This window comes from Trachypithecus francoisi, unplaced genomic scaffold, assembly GCF_009764315.1.
Source record: "Trachypithecus francoisi isolate TF-2019V2 unplaced genomic scaffold, Tfra_2.0 Lachesis_group8, whole genome shotgun sequence".
Lineage (NCBI taxonomy): Eukaryota > Metazoa > Chordata > Mammalia > Primates > Cercopithecidae > Trachypithecus > Trachypithecus francoisi.
This window is the reverse complement of record NW_022681473.1, coordinates 60,109,438-60,122,895: the sequence shown is the minus strand read 5'-3', so window position 1 is coordinate 60,122,895 and position 13,458 is coordinate 60,109,438. Positions and strand designations below refer to the sequence as shown.

The 13,458-nt window shown below is 38.5% G+C and overlaps 1 pseudogene; it reads right to left on the bottom strand.

Annotated features, from left to right (window-relative positions):
• Positions 1-12,316: 12,316 nt before the first annotated feature.
• Positions 12,317-13,243, bottom strand: LOC117081309 (annotated as a pseudogene).
• Positions 13,244-13,458: the final 215 nt, after the last annotated feature.

Genomic DNA, 13,458 nt, shown 5'->3' with positions numbered 1-13,458 from the left:
AACATTAACCTACTATTTTTCTTTTTGTGTCTGACATGGTTTGAATCTATGTCCCTGCCCAAATCTTACTTTGAAATGGAATCCCCAGTGTTGGAGGTGGAGACTGGTGGGAGGTGATTGAATCATGGGGGTGGATTTTCCCCATGGTACCGTCCTTGCAGTGGTGACTGAGTGCTCAGGAGACCTAGTTGTTTAAAAGTGTGTGGCACCTCGCCTCTCCCTCTCTTCCTCCTGCTCTGGCTATGTGAAGTGCCTGCTTCCTCTTCACCTTTTGCCAGGATTCTAAGTTTCCCCAGGCCTCCCCAGAATCTGAGCAGATGCTGCCATTTTTCCTGCATAACCTGGATAATCATGAGCTAATTGTATCTCTTTTCTTTATAAATTACCCAGTCTTAGCTATTTCTTTATAACAATGTCAGAGTAGACTAATAAAGTGTCTATAGAATTGTTCCCAGCTATGGAAAAGCTGGAAAAATGTTCATGTGTCTGATCTCTTGGTCAAGGTTAAATCACTTTCTAAGTGTCTGTTAGGTATTTGGAAGTTGAATTAATGCGCAGTCCACTTCTCTATCACTGTCTCCATCATATTTGGACAACTTGGGTCTTGAAATGGTCACAAGGCTCCAGATAAAAATATTATAAATAATTATATGAGTAATTATATATAATTACATATCAGTGAGAGGAGGGGCCATCTGGGCTTCCTGGGTTGAGTAGGGGCTCAGAAAGCTGTGAAACTCACTCATTTCCTGCACCAGGACTTACTTCGGTCTTGGATGAATAATATTGAAGATACATGCTTACAATATTCCTAACACCAGGATTCGTGCATATGTTTTCTTCCCTAAGAAAGCTATAAACAGCGAAAATGTTGCTGTACGCTTCCGTGTGTCCTCTCTCCCTTTCTCCCTCTCTCCCTTCCCCCTCCTCCAAAACTAAAAGGCATGTTAACTGCCCATTTTTCTGTGACCAGCAGACCTTACCTATACTCCCAATTCCAATTCCTTGTGAACATACTTTGTAAAGTCCTGTGAGATCCTGCCTCCTTTGCTACGCTGCTGCAAGGTCATAAAGTAGATAAAACCTAAGTTGCAGTTCCGGTTTTTCTCAAAATCTAAGACACGTCACAAAATAATTCACTGCCTTTGTTTCTCACTCTGGAAACATCTTCCCGCCACACGTATTTCCTGCCTTAAAGAGTTTAAAAGGCAATTGTATAATTTAATTCTGGCTACCCGTTCAGGATCCCTTCCACGCTGTGGAAACTTTGTACTTTCACTCTGCTCAATAAAGCCTACAACTTTTTCTCTCTCTTGGTCCGTGTCTCTATCACTCGCCATGGTCAGTCACCACACCAATTCTTTGGCATGGTTAGGCAAGAACCTTAAACATTACATTAGTAATTATATAAATAAATAACTTCTAGTAAATTATTAGGGAGGTATCACCTTTAACTAGAAATGAAGGGATAAGGGCAGATTTTTCAGCATGGGAGAATCTAAGCCTGGTTCCCCAGAAAGCAGAACCTAAGGCAAAAGTTTGTATATTGGCTGCTTATTTGGAAATATGATCACATGGGGGGAGTGCAAAGCAAGCAGAGTGAATTAGGGAAGAAGGAAAAGCCAGTGCAAGGATTTCTTATCTAGCTGATCACTGCTAGTGAAGACAGGTTTCCAATCTTGGGATGACCACCTGAAGAGCCATATAAAACACATTTCAGAGGCTTAGTGTGGTGGCTCATGCCTGTAATCTCAGCACTTTGGGAGGTCGAGGCAGACAGATTGCTTGAGGTTAGGAGGTCGAGACCAGCCTGGCCAACATGGCGAAACCCTATCTCTACTAAAAATACAAAAATTAGTCAGAAATGTGATGGTGCACACCTGTATTCCCAGCTACTCAGAAGGCTGAGGCACGAGAATCACTTAACCCAGGAGGCGGAGGTTGCAGTGAGCCAAGATCGTGCCACTGCACTCCAGCCTGGATGGTAGAGCGAGACTCTGTCTCAACAACAATAACAACAACAACAACAACATATTTCAGAAATGTTTTCCCAGGTACTGAAATAATTTTATCTACTAGCTTATGTGGGACTCAGGAGCTGCTTGACAGGTGTTAACTCTTTCATACTTCCAGGTTGTGTATGCATCAGTGCAGAGCTCGTTGCTGGAAGTGCTCCATCCAACAGAGTTAGGAAAGCCCCATGGCAAGCAGCTGTAGGTACTAGGCATGACCTGACTCAGATTATATCTGCATGGAAATAGTCACAGCAGCAGTGGCTGAATAAGAAATATTGTCAAAAGGACTATGAAATGGTGTGCAATAATTGTCTAATGTAACAGTCCATGTGATGGAATTCTTACAGTACACCGTGGGCTTTCTTTGTGATTAATAGGGGGCTCACACCTGGAGCCCACTTCATTGACTTATTTGTTTAATATTTCAGCTATGAATACCAAAATCATCAGTCTTCTTTATTTATTAAGAGAATTTAATTCCACAAACAATAACAGCCAATTCGGGTAACCTTAGAAAATAGTCTTTTAAAAATACTTAAAGGACACTTCGAGAAAGAAAAGGACACTTCTATAGATATGCATACTCCTCCTCAATCCTTATTTCATTCTCAGTCTTATTTTTCACCTAGAACTAAATAAGAACGATATCATTATTATTCTGCTGTTTATTTTTTGTCATTATTATTAAAGTATTTATGGTAAAGCAATCAAATGCAATAGGAGACACAATGTAATGTAAAAGTCTTCCTTTGTTTCTACATGGTTATATTTTATAGGTTTATGAAAAAGCTACAAATTTGATTCTTTGTAAAATATGATCAGGACAAAGGACTGACTTTTAATATTTAAATATTAATTCAAATGGTTAATATCAGAAGAATGGGGAGTGCAGTCAAGATCACGCAAAACACTACTGATTGTAATGGAAGAAAACTTCACTGGAGCTTAGGGGATTTTTATATGAACTGTGGACTGTTGATATCAGTTGTCATATGGGAGAGCTATACTTAAAAAACGGTTTGGTTTTAGGGAACTTCAATCTTGGACTGGTGAAATATACTTAGAATTTAATCAGAGAAAGTTTAAGCACTTGTTGGCAAATGATAAATGAAAAATATTTTAATTTGTATCAGATATCCTCCCATCTGATTTTATTTGAATTGTCTGTCATTTGCTTAAACACAATACTAATGATAAAATCAATCAATGTTGCTTATTAGAGATTTTTAAAAGGTTATTTCTGTTGTTCTATGCTTTAAAAACACAAAGAGTCCTGACACTCTTGTCTACTGTCATGCAACCGAACCTTGTGGTTTAGTTAACCAGAAATCCTAAAAACTAGGCCTAGGCCATTGACATCTGGATGGATGTTCCAGCTTGGGACCACTTTAAATTTGGTAGTAGAGTATTCTAATTTTTAGCAAATTACTAAGTGTAAATTTAGGAAAAATGCATCCTTAACACAATATAAATGCCATTACCTGTCTTCCATGGAACAAGATATAGAGTGAAGGTTAAACAACAAATAACTTCTGTAGGCAAAATAGAATTATAGTTTTAATTCACACAATAGAAATAAATTATTCTACTTTTTTTGTTTATTTATTTATTTAATAATATCTCTTAGTGACTGTTCTTTATTACCCAAACAGACCTATTTATTTATTATTTATTATTTTTCCATGGTTTATAGCATTTCTTTGTATGTTGGTCAACATTCATTCAAGCAGTCACCTATCAACAGACAGATGTTTGTTTTTAGGCTTTAGTTGTTTGAAAAAGTTCTAAGATTACCTTTTTACATTGACTTTTTTCTTTTTCACAAAGTATTATTGCATAATAAACATAAAAAATGAAATTATTAGAGCAAAGGGTATGTACACTTTTTACTTTCTTATTGCAGCATATTTTACCTGATCACCAAAATACACAACATAAAATTTAAACACTAAAATATAAAATGTAGAATGTAAACATCTTCCCCAGTGATAACTGATAATATTTGGACATATGTATTAGTTTCTTAAGGCTGCTATAACAAATTACCACAAACTGGGTGCTTAGAACAACAGAATAATTTTTAACAGTTCTGGCCACTGTGAGTCCAAAATGGTGTCAGCAAGGATATGCTCATTCTGAAGTTCTAGGAGAGAATCATTTCTTACCTCTTTCTTAGTTTCTGATGACTGCTGACAATTCTTGAAATCTCTTGGCTTGAAAACATATCACTCTAATTTCTGCCTCTGACAACACATGGCATCGTCCCTGTGAGTCTATTCACATCACCCTCCCTTTGTGCCTGTCTGTGTCCAAATTTCACCGTTCTTATAATGACACCAGTCATTAGATTAGGTTACACTCTGATCCAGTAAAATCTCATTTTAGCTTGATTTACATCTGCAAAGACACTAGTTCCTAATTAAGGTCACATTCTGAAGTTCTAGGTAGACATAAATTTGGGGGAGGGGTCACTATTCAATAACAATACAACATGTATCTGTTCATACCTATTCCTTATGTAAACAAAAATCTACAAGTATTGTCACTATAAAATGGAATTGTGTTTACACGTGGTATTTTGATATTTATTGTTTAACCTAACATTGTTTGATATTAACCCATGATGGTATATATAAATTTTCAGCACTTAAAAAATTGTCTCATAGTATTTTTTAACCAATCCTGTATTAGTAGACATGTGCATTGATTCCATTTATTCATTTTTATAAACAATACCATTTCTATAGACAGGGATTAGAAAACTGTGGTCTGTGATTTAAGTTTTGTCTGCTGCTTATTTTTATAATAAAGTTTTATTGGAATACAGCCAGACTCATTTACTTACATAATAATTTATAGCTGCTTTTGCACTAGAGTGGAAATACCAATTAGTTGTGACAGAAACCATATCACCTGCAAAGCAAAACATGTTTACTCTCTGAAACTTTACAGAAAAATGTTTGCTGACACCTGGCTTAAAGGAATAAAGGAGTCAGAGACAAAGAGAGTGTGGGGAATAATTATTCATAGTTCCCTCTTCTCTTGCCCTCAGAATTCTTTTCAGTGTCCTATCATGGCCATATGAACATGTTGCAGAGGCCTCCTACTATTACAGGGAGCCTAATTGACTGAAGTGCCTAACTCCTGCAATTTGAAATCTATCATTGAATTTGCACCAAAGTGATGCCTCACACTGGCTACTCTCCACTATGACTGAGTGTGGCAAGGATGCTGACGGAAACCCATTACTGGGGAATGTGGGACATGTTGGTAGGCTCCTTGGTCCTCTGAGTTTGGCTTTGCATCACAATCTAAGATACTTTGGCCAAAACTTCTCTTTCTTTCTTCTTAACTTGGGATTGAACTTATGTTGTGATGTGACTGCTCTCCAAACTATGATGGTTTTCTTCCTTACTTTCTTTCATACAGTGTTTCTTTGACTAAAATTCTTATATGGTAAATCCCATCTTGGCATCTGCTTTGCTGAAGAGTCATACTAATATTAGTAATACTGACAGTGATACAAGTAGTCAGATAAGGAACTGGGACTTTCTCTCTGGCAGGCAGAGGACGCTCTCTTGATTGAGGTGGGGCAGGATAGTACCTGATAAGAGGTGGTGGTTCAGTTGCTATTTCACCAGTGGAAGTAAATGTGGTAAGTGCAATGATAAAGCCATTTGAAATACATGGAGGAAGACTTGCCTACAAAAACAATAGAGTTTACTGATTATTGGTGACTTATTTTGGTGTTGTTTTGAAAGATGAGAGACAAACCACTAACATTTAATAGTTAATTGTAAGAACCAGAGAGCCTCGGTGGTGGTAGTATATGAAGAGGCTTTTATCACCCTTAGTGGAAGGGCAGACACAGTCAATGGCAGGCTGAAGGCTTACTTGGAAGACTCACAGGGATCCAGTGAAGCCTAAACGTTCAACTAAAGTGGTTCTATAATGTGTAGGTCAAGATGGTGGTAAAGAAAAACTAGAATTTTGAAAACTGAGACAGAGTCATTATTATCTAGATGGGTGCTTCTGAAGATGTTTACTCAATAATGTTTTTTTGGACCTTCTAGACATGCAGAAATCTCTGCAGAGGTCTAGTATTATTTCTGTGCTAGACGATGCTGCAGAAGCTAATGCCCCAAAAGACAACAGGCACTTCCTCATGACATGCTTCCTCCCCTTCTCCTGGCTGCCAGGCTTGTAACTAAGGCAACATTATGCATAACCCAAGTAGGTGCACTCTAGATCTCATTAGAGATGCCAGGCTTATAACTAAGGCTACATTACTGCATAACACAGGTAGGTACACTCTCAACAGAGAATAAAAGAGATATGCGTCTAAATAATTACAACAAGTAGCTGGCATGTATTGGCAGGAGGCAAAGGCAACCCTTGGGTTTGGATTTTGAGGATGCTTGATTGAAAGTGCTAGAACATAAAGGCTAAATTAGCAAGAATTAACTTACTTTCTCAGAAATAGAATGTTAAAACTTAGTATCATCATTAAAGGCTTAAAAGGTATAAGGGTCGTGGTGCCTATCACATATTTGTTTAATCTGTTTAATTCTGGTCCATGCAGAATGTAGATGAATCCTGAAGAATAACTATGGACTATTTTACACTTAATATAGAAACTGATTGCAACTATTGTGCTAGATGTGGTATCATAGATAGAACAGTATACTTAAGCCCTGATGTACATAGAATGTAGTCATTGATTTGTAAAATGCATTTTTCCTATTCCAATTAGAAAAGTGAATCACAAACAGCATTCACATGGGACAAACAATTTTCATTTACAGTTTTGTTTCAAGACTATGTTAATTCTACTGCCCTGTAACATGACAGAGTCCACAGAGATCTAGACTGCTTGACATCCCACAAAATATCACGTGGATCTATAACATTGACAGCATCATGTTGAATGGTTGGACAAGATGAGCGAGATTGCCTAAATAATATAGGACTTTCTCAGATACATGCACTCCAGAGGTAGGAGACAAATCCTATGAAGATGCAAGAACTAGCCACTTTAGTAAAGTTTTTAAGGATGCAGGGATCAGGGAAATACCAAGATACCCCTCAAAAACAAAAGTCAAATTGATGTATTTTGCATACTCTCCTGCACCTCCCTGAAGAAAGAAACACAGAGCTTTACAATACCCTTTAGAGTGTGGGTGACACATCCCACACATAGGAAAATTGCTTGAGTTCAAATAGTGGGTGACATAGGAGGCTGTAACTTTAACTGGAGGCCAGGAGCAGCAGGTCTAGGCCATTGTGCAATCATCTCTGCTGCTTGGACCACATGATCTGGCAAACCTGTTACTGGGTATCAGTTGTGGGACAAGATGCAGGATGGAACTAATGGCAAATTCCAGTAGCAGTATCACAATGAAGAATCCTGGGATTTGGGAGTAAGACCATACTAACTGCAGCAGAGGCTTGCTTGTCTTTTCATAAACAGCTCTTGGTGTATTACCGAGACTTGGAAGAGAAAAAATACTTGAACATAGACACTTTGGTAATCAGATTCCGTGATGTCACCCAGTGATTCATGCTTCCTGGTACACAAGCCCTTTTTTAGTCCGGTTACACATTGTATCAGGGTTATTCTGCATGGCCAATAGAAAATAGCAGACATGACACTAGATTGTATCTGAGAATAGTTATTAAAGGTTTTGTAGCTTTTTCTCTCTTCTTGGATTACTAACTCTTGGGGAAACCAACTTCCACGGGCATACTGCAGTAGCCTCATGGAGAGATTTATGTGGTAAGAAACTAAGGCCTCCAGTCAACAGTCATGTGGGTATAAATTCTTAGAAGTGGAACCTTTAGTCTCATTCAAGCCTTAAGATGACTTTAGCCCCTGCTGGTATATTTATATCATTATACCACATATTTATATCATACCTCATGAAAGAACCTGAACTAGAACCACCTGTCAAACTGCTCCCACACTTCTTATTTTCAACAACTCTATGTGATAATAAGTGTCAGTTGTTCTAAGTTGCTTTGTTTAGGGATAATTTGTTTTACAGCAATATATCAGGCAGTGACTATCTGTCTAGAACTTCCTGTAGTGACCAAGATACTGTCGGACCTGCCAAGTTATAAAGTCAGACGCATCAAGTTATGAAGACAGCAGATCATCATTAGATGTAAATAATGCATCAGAATTGATCCTGAGTGGGACCACAGGGAACAAATAGACTGCAGGAGCAAGAAGTCCAGACACCCATGTTACTCAACAGAGTTGCACTAGTGCTTCTCCAGGCTTTGCACTTATACCTAGGGAGGGAGAAGGGGTGTCCAGAATGACCAACCAAGGAAGAGAAAAAAGCCTGAATAAGGTTATAAGGTTTATATATTGGCCATCTTGGAAAGTAGGTGCAAGAAGAAAATGGATGGAGTTTGCTTTGCAGCCACATTTAAGCATGGCTGGCCCCAAATAACAGTGGAGAAAAAAATCTTTCCCATGGGTGGAGCAGTGCAATAGCTATGGGTTTTGAGTGAAAGAAGTGGCCCTATGGTGAGAATAAAATTGCCTGGACAGTGCTCAATAGCCTGGATGCCTAGTTGGGGTTACAAAAGTGAATGGAGTAAAGATTGAAGGCAAGAAGGTCTGGGTCAAAGGCATGTGGTGAATATATGAGAATGGGTATAAAATTTGAAGACTTTTGTGTTACATGCTAATAACTATCAAAATACCAAAGCATATCCACATCAGAAGACAACTAAGTATATAAAATGACTTAGTCAATTGACATTAGCCAGTCTTCATCATCAGCCACTGTAGAACTGGCACATAGTGACCATGGTGGCAGAGATGAAAGCTGCATGTGAACTCAACAGCATAGACTCCCACTGAATACCCAACTTGTCAGCAGCAGAGACCAATGATAATTTTCTAATATGTCTTTCCCAGCCTACCCGGTTTCCCTTTTTCTTCCACACAAGTGTTTCACTTTCACTTCTTTATTTGGTTTCAAAATTCTTATATTTGTAATCTGTCTCTTTTTCTGAGAACTGAGACTCACATAGCTTTCTTTGACAAACCTTATCATAAATCAGATGGCAATGGATATTGGGTGACACACTCCATCAAAGCCAACTCCTAGTGATACAACAAGCATCTCAGAAGAGTAGAAATTGAATGAAGTTCAGGTGGAACATTAAAAAATGAATAACTAGACAAGGAAGACATTTTCACTTCTCCAAATAGATTGCAACTGTCTGTACAGCAAACTTGATTTAGTTTTTGGTATTAGGAATGAGGTAGGTACACAATAGTTGCCTTGTTTTTATGACTGAAGTCGTTCTTGCGAACTATTCCACTTAGTCTTGCTCCACAACTTCTTCATTCTATATTCTTGGTTGTCTTTAAAAAGATAATATAGGCATAATAGAATGGGAAGATGTCTTATGATTAGATATATTAGGATTAGAATCCAGGCTAACTACTCGCTACCAGTAAGTGTAACTTGCATAAGGAAATTGAGCCTTTGTAACTTAATCTGCAAAATGAATATTATTATATAACTTGAGTTAAATTTGAAATAATTCAATAAGCTATTTTATGTAAAAATACCTAGAATAGCTATCATGGAGCCACCTAAAGAGTTGGTATTTTGCTGGAATTAATAGAATGTGAGGAAGATAATGTGGAACCCTTTATTCGCTCCTTTTCTAAGACAGAAATGCCCCAACCTTAGCGGTAGTCCTGAATTTTTCTTAGGGTTTCTTATTACCCAGTATCTTCACCTGCTTTCCAAGATTTGAATGCTATAATTCTTCTCCTTCAATGGGATTATATTTTAATGACAGTAGAATATTCAGTAGTTTATTTTTTTTAGTTTTCTCTGAACTCTGCCATGCTAATCATGATGGTGACAAAAGGTGTTAGACATAAATCCTCTCTCCATGCTCTAACCTTCAGTGAGAGATCTGGCTTATGAAGAACAAAAAGGCACAAAGAGTCTAACATAAAATAATGATCTACTCTATCATTACATTCCTACACTGCTATAAATAACTATCTGAGACTGGGTAATTTATGAAGAAAAGAGGTTTAATTGGCTCATGGTTCTGCAGGCTGTACAGAAAGAATGGCTAGGAGGCCTCAGAAAACTTGCAATCATGGCAGAAGGCGAAAGGAAAGCAAATGCGTCTTACCATGGCAGAGCAGGAGTGAGAGACAGAGTGAAGTGGGAAGTGCTACACACTCTCAAACAATCAGATCTTGTGAGAACTCCATCACAAGAACAGCAAAGAGGAAATCTGCTGAAATGATCCAGTCACCTCCCACTAGGTCTCTCCCCCAATACTGGGAATTACAATTCGACATGAGATTTGGGTGGGGACACAGAGCCCAACCATATCACTGACTTTACCTCTTTTCCTCCTCCTATGCCAACTTTTCCCAACACAGTCTCCATAAAAACACTTTCATAGTCAAGAGTAAATTAGGCCATTTCTTATCTAAGAGAATTAACAACAGGACTGGCTGGATAGAATTTTGTTATTCTCTTATATAGATAAAATGATGTTTTTCCTGCCTGGAGTCATCTTCCTACCTAAAGACTAGGCAAGACTAGGTGAAACTAGTTTCCTAGACTAGGAATTCCTGTTCTAGATCACAGGAATTAAAGATGTTCTTAGAATTTATAGACTGTTTAGCTCACCAGTGTAGAGAGGAGATAAGAATTTGTTAGAAGTCATGGCTAGGGATAAAGAGTACACACATTACACTTATTCTCTATGTCATTGTCTTTTTAAGGATCTCAAACACAGTGATTTAGATTTGAAAGGAGTTTAGAGATACTGGATTCTTTCTCCTGATTCTAAACTCAGTAATCACATATGTTTAAATTGTGCTAAAACTGTGATTATACTATTTCTCAGTAGTTTCTATATTCTCCGGTTTCAATTTAACATTTGTTAATTTTAACTTTTATCTGCTTAAATACCCAATCTTGTATTTGCCTTATTATGTTGTACAATTGATCCAATGATAACTGTATATTTAAATGATTAGATAGAAATTTCACTCATTACAATGATTCAAAACATATCAACAAAGCAATGCTTCACCAAAACAATATAAGTTAGTCTTTGTACATGATCTGAGTCACTGTGGAATATCACTTCAAGAACAGGTGGCTTTGTGTTCATATATATATATATATATATATTTTTTTTTTAAAGATGAAGTTCCTGGTGATGGAAGTCTTTTGAATTAGATGTATAAATACATGTTTTCCTTTGCAATAAAACTTTTTGAAATATGTATCTCAGTAGTCCCTGAATTCAGTCTACGTATGTCATCCACAAATCCCTTCATTTTTGTCATCACATACACATCATCACAATCATCCTGTCAGTACTGTGAATATACCACATTACTATTTCATTTAAAGTATTCTTAGGCTGGGCGCGGTGGCTCAAGCCTGTAATCCCAGCACTTTGGGAGGCCGAGACGGGCGGATCACGAGGTCAGGAGATCGAGACCATCCTGGCTAACACGGTGAAACCCCGTCTCTACTAAAAAATACAAAAAAACTAGCCAGGCGAGGTGGCGGGTGCCTGTAGTCCCAGCTACTCGGGAGGCTGAGGCAGGAGAATGGAGTAAACCCGGGAGGCGGAGCTTGCAGTGAGCTGAGATCTGGCCACTGCACCCCAGCCTCGGCGATGGAGTGAGACTCCGTCTCAAAAAAAAAATAATAATAATAATAATAATAATAATAATAAAGTATTCTGATGAAAACGTCAATTGCCTGAAGAGTTATCACATGTTAAGGTGTTGTACTAAGATAATAAGTACTGCATTCCTTTCAGCAAAAAGATACTAGTTAGAAATAGACACAGATAATTTGAGAAATAGAAAATATAAAGAAGACTGAAGCAAATATAAAGTCTTCACCAAAAAAAGGAAACATGACCTTGGATCATTGCAGAGCAATATTGTATGTAATTGATGAACATGAACAAAACACAGATGTGAATGTCATCAGGAGACCCATGCCATCAGAGTGTCCCTGGTAAATAGGCATAGAAAGAGATAGATTAGGCACTCCCTTTTGTAGTCCATAACTCAATGAAAGTACAAATATATTGGTCCTTCTTGTAAACTCCACCAACTACCCCCCCCAAAAAAGAAAGAGAAAATCACTTATCCTCGGTTTATTTTTCCCACAGCTCATATGGAGATACAACTGGGTACTGAATGGTTGGGCAAAAGCATTATCATTTGTCCTTATTGTTCACTTACTCACAGGTTTATTGCTGGGACCCGTAGTCTATGCAATTCCTCTGCACAGGCATTTGACCTGTATTTCCTTCATCTTTATACCATAGATGATGGGGTTGAGCATTGAGGGCAGGAGAAGGTAGAGACTGACAAGGAGAATATGGGTATGAGGTGAGATATCATGACCAATGCGATGGGTAATAGAAGAAAAGAGTGCATGCACATAAGTGACAAGGATGAAAAAGAGGTGTGCTGAGCAGGTGTTGAGGGCTTTGCAAGTGGCATCTCAAGAGCTGAGGCGTACCACAGCCTGGAGGATGAGGGCATAAGAGAAGCCAATGAGCAGCAGATCAAGTCCCACCACAAGCAGGATCATGAAGAACCCATAGATACGATTGGGCCTGTTGTGGTTACAGGCCATCTTCACCATAGCCATGTGATCACAGTAGGTATGAGGAATGGCTGTGTGGCAGAAGGTTAATCTTTGAAGTAGAAGAGGCATGGGTAGGATAAGGATCACACCCTTGGCAAGAGCCAGCAGTCTCAGGCGTCCAACTAAAGAATGGTTCAGAATTATGTTGTAGCGTAAGGGCTCACACATGGCCACAAAGCGGTCAAAAACCATGAAAACAAGGAGGGCTGATCGTACCACGGATGATCCATGGATGAACAACATCTGAGTGAAACAGGCATTGGCAGCTATGTCCCGATCATTGAACCAGAAGAGGCAGAGGAGTTCGGGCACCACAGCCAGAGTGGATATGAGGTCAGCCACCATCAGTAGGGCCAGAAGCAGGTACATTTGTGAATGAAGTGTGGGCTCTGTGGCCAACAGGAAAAGGATAGAACCATTGCCAATGAGGATAGCCAAAAACATGGAGCAGAAAGGAACATATAGCCACAAGTGCTGTGACTCTAAGCCAGGTATGCCCATCAGCGTGAATGTCATGAAGCTGGAATGGTTGAGGATCAGCATGGTTGAAATAGTTGGCAGTTGTTAAAGTTTTACACCTGTCAATGAGACATGGTTGGTGCATTTTTATTACTGGGTTTGGGTTCTAAAGACTTGCTGAGACAAGGCCTAGAGAGAGATGGCAGAATGGACCTTTGAGATCATTAAATCCACAATCTGGTTTCAACTCTATCTCTAAGCACCTACATTGCTTTCACAATAATTTATTTATGGGACTT